This window comes from Alligator mississippiensis, chromosome 1 (assembly GCF_030867095.1).
Source record: "Alligator mississippiensis isolate rAllMis1 chromosome 1, rAllMis1, whole genome shotgun sequence".
Taxonomy (NCBI): Eukaryota; Metazoa; Chordata; order Crocodylia; family Alligatoridae; genus Alligator; species Alligator mississippiensis.
The window spans coordinates 430,520,906-430,533,972 of record NC_081824.1 but is presented as its reverse complement, the minus strand read 5'-3'; positions in this window follow the sequence as shown (position 1 = coordinate 430,533,972).

The following is a 13,067-nucleotide window of genomic DNA, read 5'->3' as shown; positions in this document are numbered from 1 at the left end:
CTTCCTACCACTCAAAACTGAACAGCAAGATGATTCATTATACTATACTGTGATTTGTCCTATGCTCCCTGTAGATTAGCACCTGCCATGCATGTTATCTGCCAAATGACTACTTAGGTGTTATTTACATACAGATATACAGTTGCTGAAGGGTTAATTGGATATGGCCATTCACAATCTACTTGAAGGGGGGCATAATCAAGGTTTGAGTGGGCAGGAGCAATGAACTGTTCTCCGAGACCTAAAATAAAACCTCCAGAGCAGCATTAAGGTACACCTGCAGGAGAGCATGGGAAGTTTGTAGTGCTGTCCATGCTAGACTTGCTCAATGGATGAACAGAGTACTTTCTCTCCAAGGCTGCCAACTTAACCATTTTCAGAGACTTTTTGTTTTGTTTTGTTTTAAAATTCTTTTCACTGCCAGTTTTCTCCCAGCATCTGTCTGAATAACAAAACTGCTCCAAAGCCCCTAACTCCAGACTTTAACAGCTAAATGGAGTGAGAAAATCTTCAATTAGCTGAAAATGAATTCACCCAGGCAGGCTGTGAAATGTGTCTTTCCCAAAGCCTGACAGCTACAAAAGCTAATTTAATGGGCACTACATCTTCTTTTTGTAATTAATAAAAACAATAGCTGAACATCAAATAATCAGTAACATTAACTGAAAAACCAACAGGAATACAAGCAGATGACTGGAGTATTCGATTGTCTTGGGAGACATACAAACATTAAACTTGCTAAGTAAATGGAAATACATTCTTGTAGTAAATAACACATACTAGCCAGCTTCCCACATCAGAACTGTACACATGAGACATTGAAGTGCTATATTGCTAGGGTTACTCTCAGCATTCCCTAAAGCCAAAGTCTCACAATCAATATTGGCAATGATACTTTTAACTATATAAATATAAAACTGTTAATACAAAAAGTATTTAAAACTCAGATGATAGCCTTTTCCATCACACACAAAGGCCATTCTATTTATACCTCAGTATTATTTGTATTGCATAATGTTTATGAACAATAGCCATGGAACAGAATCCCCTTTGTGCTGGGTGCTGTACAATCACCCGACAGACTGTTCCTGCCCTAGACAGGTTCCATATCCACGCACCTTCTTTTTTTTATTACTGACATCAAAAATGTTGGACCCATACATTGATCTTACGCACACTGATTTTGCATTGCTGTAAATCAACGGCCAGTCCCTTGTATTGAAGGCCCAGATCCCTGTTTGGTCCTGGTTAGGCTGGACAATATGCTGACAAGCCAGGTTTATCTGAAAAAATAATTAACATAAATCCTGCTTTGTGGTCCAGGGGCATCGGTGCATCAAATCATTCATTTCAATCGACTGTCACTAGCAATACAGCAAATTCAGACCGATCAAATAAATGGTTACTGATCAATAGTTTCCCATAGAAAAATGGAGTAAAATGCGGATTTCCCCCTTTACCAAAGTAAAACGCGGATTTCTCACTTCAGCAGAGAAACCCTCAGTATTTGCAGTTTTGCCACAAGCTCTCTGCAGGCTGGCAGAGTTCCAGCCTGCAGGGGGCTGGGAGGGAGCAGGAGGAGGGTGGTCAGGCAGGGGGCGCCATGGCTGCAGGGCCCCAGCAGGGAGCAGGACAGGGCCACGGGTGGCTTGTCTGGGAGGCATGGGGTGGGGCTGGATCCCCACCACTGTGCACACTGCCCTGAGGGCAGGGGGGAACCACGCCCCACAGATCTGTGCATGGGGCAGAGACAGGATGGGCTGCCCACTGAGATGCAGGTCCCTTTTACACCCCTCCCCCCCTGGAGTGCACGCTGCAGCCGGGAGCCAGCCCCAGCCCCCACCCAAGCCTGCAGCAGGTCCTGGTTATGTAGTTTAGTTTGCAAAGAGGCAAATTCATTTTAAACCCCTAAAGCTCTTGTACGTGTACAGTGTGACACCATTAAGCCACACAAAGTGGCATTTTCATCATGTGTACATGGTAATGGCAACGCATGTACAAGCACCCTTTGTTAGGCAACATCAGAAAGGTAAAATGTTACTCACCTCTACTTGTCTTCCTCAGTCTACCTTTGTTTTGCACAGAAGCATACTCACAAATGCAAGTTTATCTATTAACACCCTCCTGTGTAATCCTTTGCTCCTGCTGTCCCCCACCATTGCAATTAAGTTAATAGAAAATCTGATCATAGGAGATAGACAGTTTAGTGTTCTCATTCAATCTGTTTCTTTTCTTTTTTTAAAATAACACCTAGGTTGCTATGCCTGTGGGCTGTATTACTTAAATAGGTTATGATTACTACAGGAAGATATACAAGCATTTCACATGCATTGAAAAAATCCATATGCAACAATTTCATTACTGCTGAGAGTGTAGCTATAGTTATATGCTAAAGGTAAACAATCTACTAAATCTCTTCTATCCCATTTACTCTCCACCTGTCTCAGACTAAACATTGTGTCTAAGCATAAGTGTAAGAAATACACCAAGCAATTAGGTACTAGAAAGCAAATACTTTAAAATACAACCTTTTGCCCTGGAGCTCTCAATGTTTACAAGAATATTTTTGTCAGGAAAAGATTTCAAAACCCATAGTCAAATTGAACAGCATTCAGTCAATGGTATTCTACATGTCTTTTCTAGGATTTGCCCTTGCTTAAGTCTTCTGGAGACACAGGCATATGGATAAACCAAGCAGAGATTAACTTGGTCTGACTACAGTTAATTATGGGTACTGGTTTTTTACCTCTTCCTGAAAGTCTGAAGATTTTAAAGCAACAGTATCCAGTAATGTAATGTAATGTAATGTAATGTAATGTAACAGTAATGTATTAGGTCAATTTAAAAGGAACTTGAATGACAGCAAACACAGAGGACCAACTCAGTTGGCTACTGTCAGCTTTCAACATGTGAGGACAGACAAGTCCAAACTGAGTTTTTAAAATAAAGCATGAAAAAGTGTATGGTTTAGACCTTTATTTGCTTTTCTTCCCCTTCTTTTGGGTGTGCCTACACGTGCAATTAAAAGTGACCAAATATTTTCTGGCTCAGTTTGAGTAAACTAATCCTGACATCACTGCCTACACACGCATTTAAACTCAGTAATTTACTGTGCTGCCAGATACTACTCGCATCTGACATGACTATCCGGCAATGCCGTAAACTAGTCTACTGTACCCTAATTGCTGTGCATGCATAGACAACGACACATTACTGCACAGCTAATTAGTCTGCTGCGCAGTAAACTGTCTTCTGTAGATGTGCCCAGTATTCAGCAGACAAAATGTTGTGACTTTTCTTGAACCACTTAAAAATAATTCATGGAATCTGTGAATATGTCTACTATATGGAGATACACATACACTCCAGTTGGTTAAGTGCAAGTGGTTCCTAGACTGTAGAAGTCAGTAATCCATTTCACACTATCCCCCCTGTAAGACACTTTTAAAAAGCAGAATAATACATAAAGGCAAACACTGTGTAAAAAAATTCTCTTTTTTTTTAAATTCAGAGATGTTTCATGGGATTTTAGGTAATCATCAAATATTGACAAATAGCAGCGAATCACATTTTCCCCTAGCCCCTGTTATACTACCAGAGGAGCTTTACCCTTAATTCTGAGGGTACATGCATATGACATACACACATATATATATACACACAACCTATTGGAACTGTACTGCTGAATAGTCACTTTTGCACTATAACACAATGGCAGCAGAAACTCTGGTCAAGATTCAAATAGAAATATCTGGTGTTTCTCCTTTATATAGAAGTACAGTATTGAAATTAAAACTAGTGGAATTTGGTTTCTCCACAATCCATCCTTATAACTCTTTTTCTTGTCCCAATATTCAAATGAAGTGCTTAAAACAACCTATGTATCATTCTAAATAAATACCTAGAAAAGGTGCTCCCAATCACCTTTTTGTATTATATGGCTTTCTGACTGGGTGACTACTGACAAAATTTTAAAAACACATCACAAAGATTGAAAGTAAGCCACACAAGAGCTTCTCCTTCAAGAAAAATCATTAATAATAAATTGAGGAGCATACCTCTGACCTTTGCAATTTATAAGGTAGGTATAAGAAGGATTTTAAAAATCTTCACTGTGCCAACTAATGAGAATAATGTTGCTCTTTTGGCTTCCTGCAAATGAAGATATCACGGGTCAGATTAATAGCATGAATTACGATTAGTGTCCTTAAATTTTGCCTCTCCCGTTCCCCTCTCCAAATTCCACAATGCAAATGGTTCTTGTAGGGGATTGAGAACTGTAATTTAGATGTGTCAGACCATCAGGGAGTTTGGTCTTAATAGTATATTCATAAAAAAAAGACACGAAGAGGGATTCTACTTACAATCAGAGAGAGATAGATAACTTGTAGATTTATAAGGAAGAGCAAGCATCCAAAGGCAAGCTCTTTGAGACAGGGAAAGCCTAATTTTTGTTATAGGTTCAGTTCTTGGCATAACTGGAGCCTGTACTATTATAACAGAAACTGTTATTAACAACAGAAACAAGCATCCAAGAGCAAAGATCACAAAGGCAGCATCTCAATCTTGCCACTTTTGACACCTTCTCTGCCCAAAATTAGTAGGTCCAATTTACATTAAATATTTAATGAAGTCTTAAGACTTTTGAAACACTGTTCCATTTCGACAGGCTAATATGAGACCAATATTTAAGAAGTGTGCTTCAGACAGCCATATCTCAGAGGGTGCATCTACATGAGACACTTTACTGTCTATTGGACTAATCTAATGCACAGTAAAGCATCACTGTCTACACATGTGTAGAACTTAGTGCACAATAAATTGGCTACTGCAACATCTGCTACTACAAGGAAATACAAGCATTAGATTAACAGCACATTAGATGCTGTGCAGTAGCGTACATGTAGATGTTAACTGGAAGCAATTTGTTTCTGGTCAGCCCAGGCAGCATGAGGCCCAATCCCCATATGGCCAGGACAGCTGTCCTGATCCCCACATGGCCTCTCTACAATCCCCACACTGGGATTGTAGAGAGGCAGCAGCAAGGCACCAGACTGCAATGCGTAGACCCTGAGATGGTGCAGAGTCACTTGGAGGAACTGGATGCCTTTAAGTCGGCAGGCCCGGATGAGCTCCATCCGAGGGTGCTGAAGGCACTGGCTGACGTCATTGCACAGCCACTGGCGGTAATATTTGAACACTCATGGTGCACGGCCCAGGTCCCGGAGGACGGGAAAAGGGCCAATGTGGTCCCCATTTTCAAGAAGGGGAGGAAGGAGGACCCGAGCAACTATAGGCCAGTCAGTCTCACCTCCATCCTAGGCAAAGTCTTCGAAAAAATTATCAAGGCTCACATTTGCGAGAGCCCGGCAAGACAAATTATGCTGAGGGGGAACCAGCACGGGTTCGTAGCAGGTAGATCATGCCTGACTAATCTAGTCTCTTTTTATGACAAGGTTACAAAATGCCTGGACGCAGGAGTAGGGGTTGATGTTGTATACTTAGACTTCAAGAAGGCCTTCGATACGGTATCCCACACCATACTGGTAAACAAGTTAAGAGGCTGTGACTTGGATGACTACATGGTCTGGTGGGTGGCGAATTGGCTAGAGGGTCGCACCCAGAGAGTCATAGTGGATGGGTCGGTATCGACCTGGAAGGGTGTGGGCTGCAGGGTCCTGCAGGGCTTGGTCCTTGGATCGATACTCTTCAATGTCTTCAACAGCGACTTGGACGAGGGAGTGAAGTGTACTCTGTCCAAGTTTGCAGATGACACAAAACTGTGGGGAGAAGTGGACACACCGGAGGGCAGGCAACAACTACAAGCAGACCTGGACAGGTTGGACATGTGGGCGGAAAACAACAGAATGCAATTCAACAAGGAGACATGCAAAGTGCTGCACCTAGAGAGGAAAAATGTCCAGCATACCTACTGCCTAGGGAATGACCTGCTTGGTGGAATGGAAGCGGAAAGGGATCTTGGAGTCCTAGTGGACTCCAAGATGAACGTGAGTCGGCAGTGTGACGAAGCCATCAGAAAAGCCAATGGCACTTTATCGTGCATCAGCAGATGCGTGACGAACAGATCCAAGGAGGTGATACTCCCTCTCTATCGGGCGCTGGTCAGACCGCAGTTGGAATACTGCGTGCAGTTTTGGGCACCGCACTTCAAGGGGGATGTGGATAACCTGGAGAGGGTCCAGAGAAGGGCCGCTTGTATGGTTAAGGGCTTGCAAGCCAAGCCCTATGAGAAGAGACTGGGGCACCTGGACCTCTTCAGCCTCCGCAAGAGAAGGTTGAGAGGCGACCTTGTGGCTGCCTATAAGTTCATCACGGGGGCACAGAAGGGAATTGGTGAGGTTTTATTCACCGTGACACCCCCGGGGGTTACAAGAAATAATGGCCATAAGCTAGCAGAGAGCAGATTTAGACTGGACATTAGGAAGAACTTCTTCACAGTTAGAGTGGCCAAGGTCTGAAATGGGCTCCCAAGGGAGGTGGTGCTCTCCCCTACCCTGGGGGTCTTCAAGAGGAGGTTAGATAAGCATCTAGCTGGGGTAATCTGAACCCAGCACTCTTTCCTGTCTATGCAGGGGGTCGGACTCGATGATCTATTGAGGACCCTTCCGACCCTAGCATCTATGAATCTATGGCCAAGAGAGCTGTCCTGGCAGCAAGGACTGCTGTGTCCCAGCCACATGGAGATCAGGTTAGGAATGCTCAACAGGGATGCTGCCTGCTAGCCATATGGGGATCAGGAGGGAGCCAAGCGGGGATGACTCTCCTGACCCTGTGGGGATCGGGACCCACCTGATCCCCACATGGCTGGCAGGCAGTGTCCCTTCCTCACAGCCACATGAGGATAAGAACTGGCCCCTATGTCCCCTCCCAAATGGCACCCGTAGGAGTCTGGAACTCCCACTGCTGCAGAGAGGCAAAGCACGGCAGGAGCAGCCCTGGACTGGGCTGCTCCTAAAGGGGCACACGTGTAGACATGAGCCCCACAGCACTTTAATCCGCCTGAATTTTCTGGGAAGAACATTCAGGCATATTAATTACACATGTAGATGAATCAGAGTGGTTTTAAGCAGAAAAATATCATTTGATCTTATTCCTACTGGTTGACTAAGCTGCAGTAGGAATTGGGTTAGCTTACTTTAACTCCATTTGAAATGATGTAGGCATAAATTAAAACTGGGTTCTTAACAGAGAAAAAGAGAGCAGACAGATCAAACAACAGCTTGGACATGTGGCAGAACATCTGATGTAGAAGAGGGAGAATAGCATGAAGAAAGAAAGGATGAACGTATAAAATACACACAAAGGTTAGGGTGGCCTAAAGAAGCAGAAAAAGAGAGCAGGAAGGTCAGAATAAGAGTACAGGCATGCAAACGATAAAGATCTTTCTCCTCTTTCTAAGATATTTCATTTTGAAAAAACAGTTTGATAATTCTCTCTGATATGCCTTAAGCTTCATTCAGACATTGCAAAGATTACATCCATATATAGAAACTGTTGCTTGGGAAAACCACACTATTTATATGGATATTTAATTTTAAACATAGCCATTTACATAAAGTTGGGGGGATTGTTTTCTGCCATTTAAAAAGGTGTTTTTATTTACTGCAGAATAGTGTCAATTGCCAAATAACAAAAGAAAAGCCATTTTTCAAAGTTATTCCTAGAACTGAATTTTTTTTGATTAGCAAATGTTTAAAGAGAGAAGCATAACTAGTTAGGTGAGCTGTAGTCAGATAAAGAAAATTCAAACAAAGGAAATAGAAGAACAGAAACAACAAGATTTTTGCAAACTAATCACAACTACTCCGAAAATTATATGCACAATAAGAAACATGCCCACCTTACAGTTACCATATGCACAGGGAAAAACAACACTTACTAAGTCTCTAGTCTCTGAAAGGACATAAAAACTCAATTGCTTCTACAGTCTCTCTCAGCACCTGCTGGCCAACTGTTCATTGCAGTTTATTAGCCTTCAGTTATCACCAATTACATTTCAAGTTGTTTCATTTAACTCTGAACATTCTAGGTTGTCCAACAAGCACCTTCAGATACACTTCCTTCCTGACAAGGGAAAAGCATCCTTTCTACTGAAGAGATAACCCTTCACCTCTATTGCCTTCACCTCCTCATTGGATTTTGACTCATCCAGTGATAAAAGTCATAATGCTCAGGTACCATATGCAAGGATGTAGAATGAAATTCTTTACTAAGTTGGAGTCCCACAACTATCTATATCACATTGGAAGTGAATATCTGAAATACATACAATCTATGGCCCCTTGCTAATAAAGGGGAGAGAAAAGCAAAATGGAATATCATGCACTGGAAACTTGTAGTAAAAAGCTATGGCATATTATTCCCTGGTCTTTTTTCTGCTAATGGAACATCAACAAGGAAACCTCAATTTCCTCAAAATTTCTCCTTTTTTAAAATGTATTTGATGAATATCCCTTTTCCCTCTGTTGACTGAACTTGCATATTTGAAATATTAGAGGTGTTTTATTTGCAATTATTCAGATAAGCTACAGGTTGCTTATTGAAACAATTCCACCACAGGCAAATCCTATAGAATTTGAATAAGAGAATACTGCTTATTGTCATAACTGACAGTCACTTCCTTGGTAGTAAAACCCAATTATTCAAGTGTTTGTGAACAGTGAACATAAAAACAGCTTAAGAATGTCTTGAGCAAATTCAGCTAAAATTCATATATGCCTATGGGATTATTTGTATTATTCACTCAAGTTTTCTACCAAAGAATCTGCCACCACAGATGGGTAGGAATTTTATGAAAAGAGTTGTGATTTTTTGTAAGATAAAGAAACCATGCAACAGACATGCACCTTGCTGAAGATGTGAGCTTAACATTGAGCAGGCAGAGAGAGGTGAAAACAGGTAAGGTACAAGTCACATGAAAGGCTTTTTACAAAATCAGATTCTGTGACTCTTCTCCATGCAGATTGTTATTTGTACTCCATGACTATATCCACTGCCAATGGGACCCCACATGCAATAAAGTACAGAGCAGGAGTATCAGAATCTGGTCCTGTATGAGGTGAGTTTTTCCATAGTATTTGAATAAGTAAATGTATTTTTTACTTAATCTTGTGTTTTAGGACTTGCTTGCTGTTTCTGCAATTTGGCAATAAATTCTGTTCTAACTGGGGGGAAAAAACCCTAGATCATTGTCCTTGTTAACTTTTGATTTTCTCTTATTCAAAGAGTAGCTGAACGTGGATCTTGAAAGAGGCCAGGATACTTTGTTCTTCACAGCTTCAGAACAATATCACAATCAAGAGTGACATAGTTTTCATCCCCAGATGGCTCTCTGGAGATGACAGTGGGCCAGCGCAAACACAGAAGAACCCAAAGCCAAAGCCATTGAGCCCACGTTTTTCATCCAACTATTCCTTTAATGTTAAAATATTTCCATTGTAAGATTATTGCAAAAAGAATAAGAATTCAATATAAATAGACATAAAAATTTCACAGACTTTATAAGAAAGGCAGAGTTGGAATGAGTACTTTCTAGTAAGCCAATAATTAGAGATGTGGAATATTTTTAAATTAGCTATAGAAATTAGAAATGGGAGACACCTATTTCAAATCCTATACACCCAACTGAAAATTCAGGATTTTTTTCATGAAGTACATTTTCTTTTGCTGCAATAGATTTATCTTGAAGATAATTTTTTTTCTGAAATTCATTCTAAATTTGTCTTTGCTTAATTGCATCCTATTAGTTCAGAGGTCAGCAACTTTTTAGGCTGCTGGCTGGAGTGACCCAGTTTGGGTTAGAGGTGGGCTGCAAGCCAGAACTAGGACCTAGCTGCCTCTGCCACTTTTCTGCATGAAAGCACAGAAAGCAACTGCTGCCAAAGACCCTGCTGATGAATGCTGCCAAAGACCTATGGCCATAGACCCGATCCAACAGCTCTGAGGGCTGGATTCACCCCATGGGTATAGCCAACCCCTGCATTAGTCATTTACACCTACTATGTCTACCCTAAATAATTGCTACTCTAAATGACATCAAGACATATGCATGCCTAATCTGGGTTGGGATTATGCTTTATTAGCTCTAACATCAGAGCAGGTAATAGGTGGCTTTTGTATCCAACAGTCCTGTGGAGTACATGTTCTACACCACAGGTGAGCAACCTACAGACCATGGGCTGACCCGGCCAGCTGAGCCATTGAATCCAGCCCACAGAGCCAGAGGGCCTCAGCAGCAATGAGTGGCAGACAGCTTTGTCTACTCCATGGCTAGGGGCTTTGCCCACACTGGAGCTGGGCAGCCAGGAGATTTGGTGTTGGTGGTGACAGCAGGTAGGTCCCAATGCCAGCCCACCTTGGATGTAAACTGAGTCATTTTAGACTGCAAAACATTGCTGGCAGCTGCTCTATACCCAAATTCATAAATCTGGGCAAGTACAAAAAAAAATAATTTTGTGCATCTCAAGGCATAGATTGGTACTAAGCACGCAATGGGAAGAGAGGCTTACTTTAAAAAATCCACATCCTAATCTAAGGCTGAATTTCTGCATGGTTAGAAGTGTTCTGATTCCACCATGAGGATTTAGATCCTTCTCTATAATAAGGTATTGGAGGGGTGTTATATTTTGAACAAGATGATATTCATTCTACTGAATGGAAGCCTCTGTTCAGAAAGCCTCTCGTAGGCTATGTCACATCCAACTGTCTCTGTTATAAAAACCCTGTCATAGAGCCAGACTTTGGCAATTAGTATTTAAACACAGGTTCTCCCATGCTCAAACATAGCTCCTGTTTCACAGAATGATTCCAGAGCACTAGAGCTGCAGACAGTGCCTTTACAGATAAAAAACAAAAGCCAGGGTTTCAGAGGTTAGCTAAACAGAGAAGACTTTTCCTGCATGCATTGTTAAGAAAAATCTTGTCACAAATAACAGATTCTGATGATGTGTTCCTGGGATTCTCTGAGCAGATATTAACCCATTACCTTCCCTGTCTTTACAGTAGCGGGGCATAAGCAGTATCCTCTTTTCCCTTGTTGTTATCTATGGCAAGCTGTAGGGCAATCCTGGCGTTTCTGGTTTTGTGGATTGTATTTGCATGTAAGGGTTGGAAGTGGTGCTTTGGGGGAATCCATGGTTGCCTGCAAAGCTGGACTCTGCGGCCCACTTGGACCTTCCAGACCTATATTCCTTCATTCCCAGCACACTATAAAAATCAAGATGAGTTGGACAATCCTTTCTGTAACAATGGTTTTAAAGGGCATGTTGGAAGAGCTGTTTTTCTTTCCAGTTGAATATAAGCTTGTGATGTTAGAGAAATGTGTAGTGGGACATAACACGCTCGTACATTTTATTATCTATCAAGAAAATCTAACACATGCATTCTTAAGAGGAAAAGCCTATGTAAATAGGAGTCATGTGCTAAGATATTCATGCTATGATTCAAGGCTGCAGTTTTGTCCCAAGAATAATGGTTTCCTTGCAGGGCAAGTTCATACAAATCTGGGTCCCACTGCAAAGTCACTTGTTTAGGTTCTCTAAAATTTAGTCTATTGTTTGCTGCCCCTCCTCCTCCCATGAAACTCCTTTGTCATCCCAGCTGCAGCCATGTGGAAGTCAGTTTAATGAGGCCTGGATGACAAGAGGGAATATACCCAAAGCTGGGGATGGCATCTGCCAAGAAAATTAGGGAAATAATACATGAAGGCATACTGTTAGCAAGAGCGAGAATTTTCAATGAGCCATATGAAGCACAAAAGTGAAGGCAGATTAGATTTCCCTAGGGTGGTCAAGCTATTAGCACTACTCCAAAGCTGTCAGTCAGCAGAAAGCACTGGGTATTCCACACCTCAAAATTGTGAAGCCTGAGGAGCAAACACAACCCTGGCTTTTCAATTTGTATCTGGCAGCGAATAATGATACGCCTGCCCCCCTTCCAGTCAATCCTGAAGCTCCAGGTTTACCAGTGTTGTTTGATCTAGTCCTACTTATGTGATCTTCATAACTTTTAACACGGGGATTTGTGTACATGAGCAAAAAGATTCCAAGTGTTTCCCTCCTGAACACTTCCCAGTGTATCTTATCCTCTCTACAGCTCTTATCCGCACTAGGTTATTACCTGTACCAGTTTAGCTCCATTGTAGCAGTGGTGGAAGCCCTCCTGTATGTAGGCCAGGTACCAGCATATATTCCACTGTTAGTAGCAGCCTTAGAGAGCACAAATCGAGCAACTGCCCAGGGGCTCACACTTTATAACAATAAAAATTAATTACACTGAATATTTGTATTATTAATCTTGTATTAAGATACTTTCACTGCAGTTTCACGGATAGGGCAAAGTGAAATTGAAATTGAAAATGTCTGACTTGCTTATAGGTCATCCAAATTAAGCCTCTAAGGGGCCCCAGCAACCCAAAGGCCACCACTGCCACTGTGCCCACCTGAGGTAGGGGCTTGTCTACACCAGTGCTCCTGAATCAGCTGATGTGTTTCAGAAAACAAGATAATACAAATGCAACTCAGGACTGTAAGCACAGCAGGCCCAGGATAGGCTATTGTTGTGACTTACAACAGCAGCAAACATGTCCACTGCTTAACAAATGGAAATAACAACAATAACTAAACAAGTTCTACTGACAGGACATTAAACGCTGCCAGGTTCAAGTGAGCTCCACAGAAGGGCAATAGGAAGTGGTTTAGCAATCCTGCCAGGATATAAAGATTAGGAGTTTTGGAGATTAAAAGATTTTTCAAGGGCATAGAAGTGCTAATACCAAGGGATGTGGGGTGCCTTGTGTGCCTTTTAAAAGTTTCCCTTTCTGTTCCTTATGAAACATTGGAATTTCTCTCACCTTCTTCATGAAACATTTAAAAAAGGAAGAGCAAAATAGGGCTAGAAAAGTTGGCTAGGTTTATCAATCTCTACTCTCAAATTCCTCCACCTATTGCAGGTGTAACCCAGGTGGCGGCCCAATTGTTGCCACCCCTGCCCAAATATCAGGGATTCATAGATTCATAGATGTTAATGTTGGAAGGGACATCAATAGA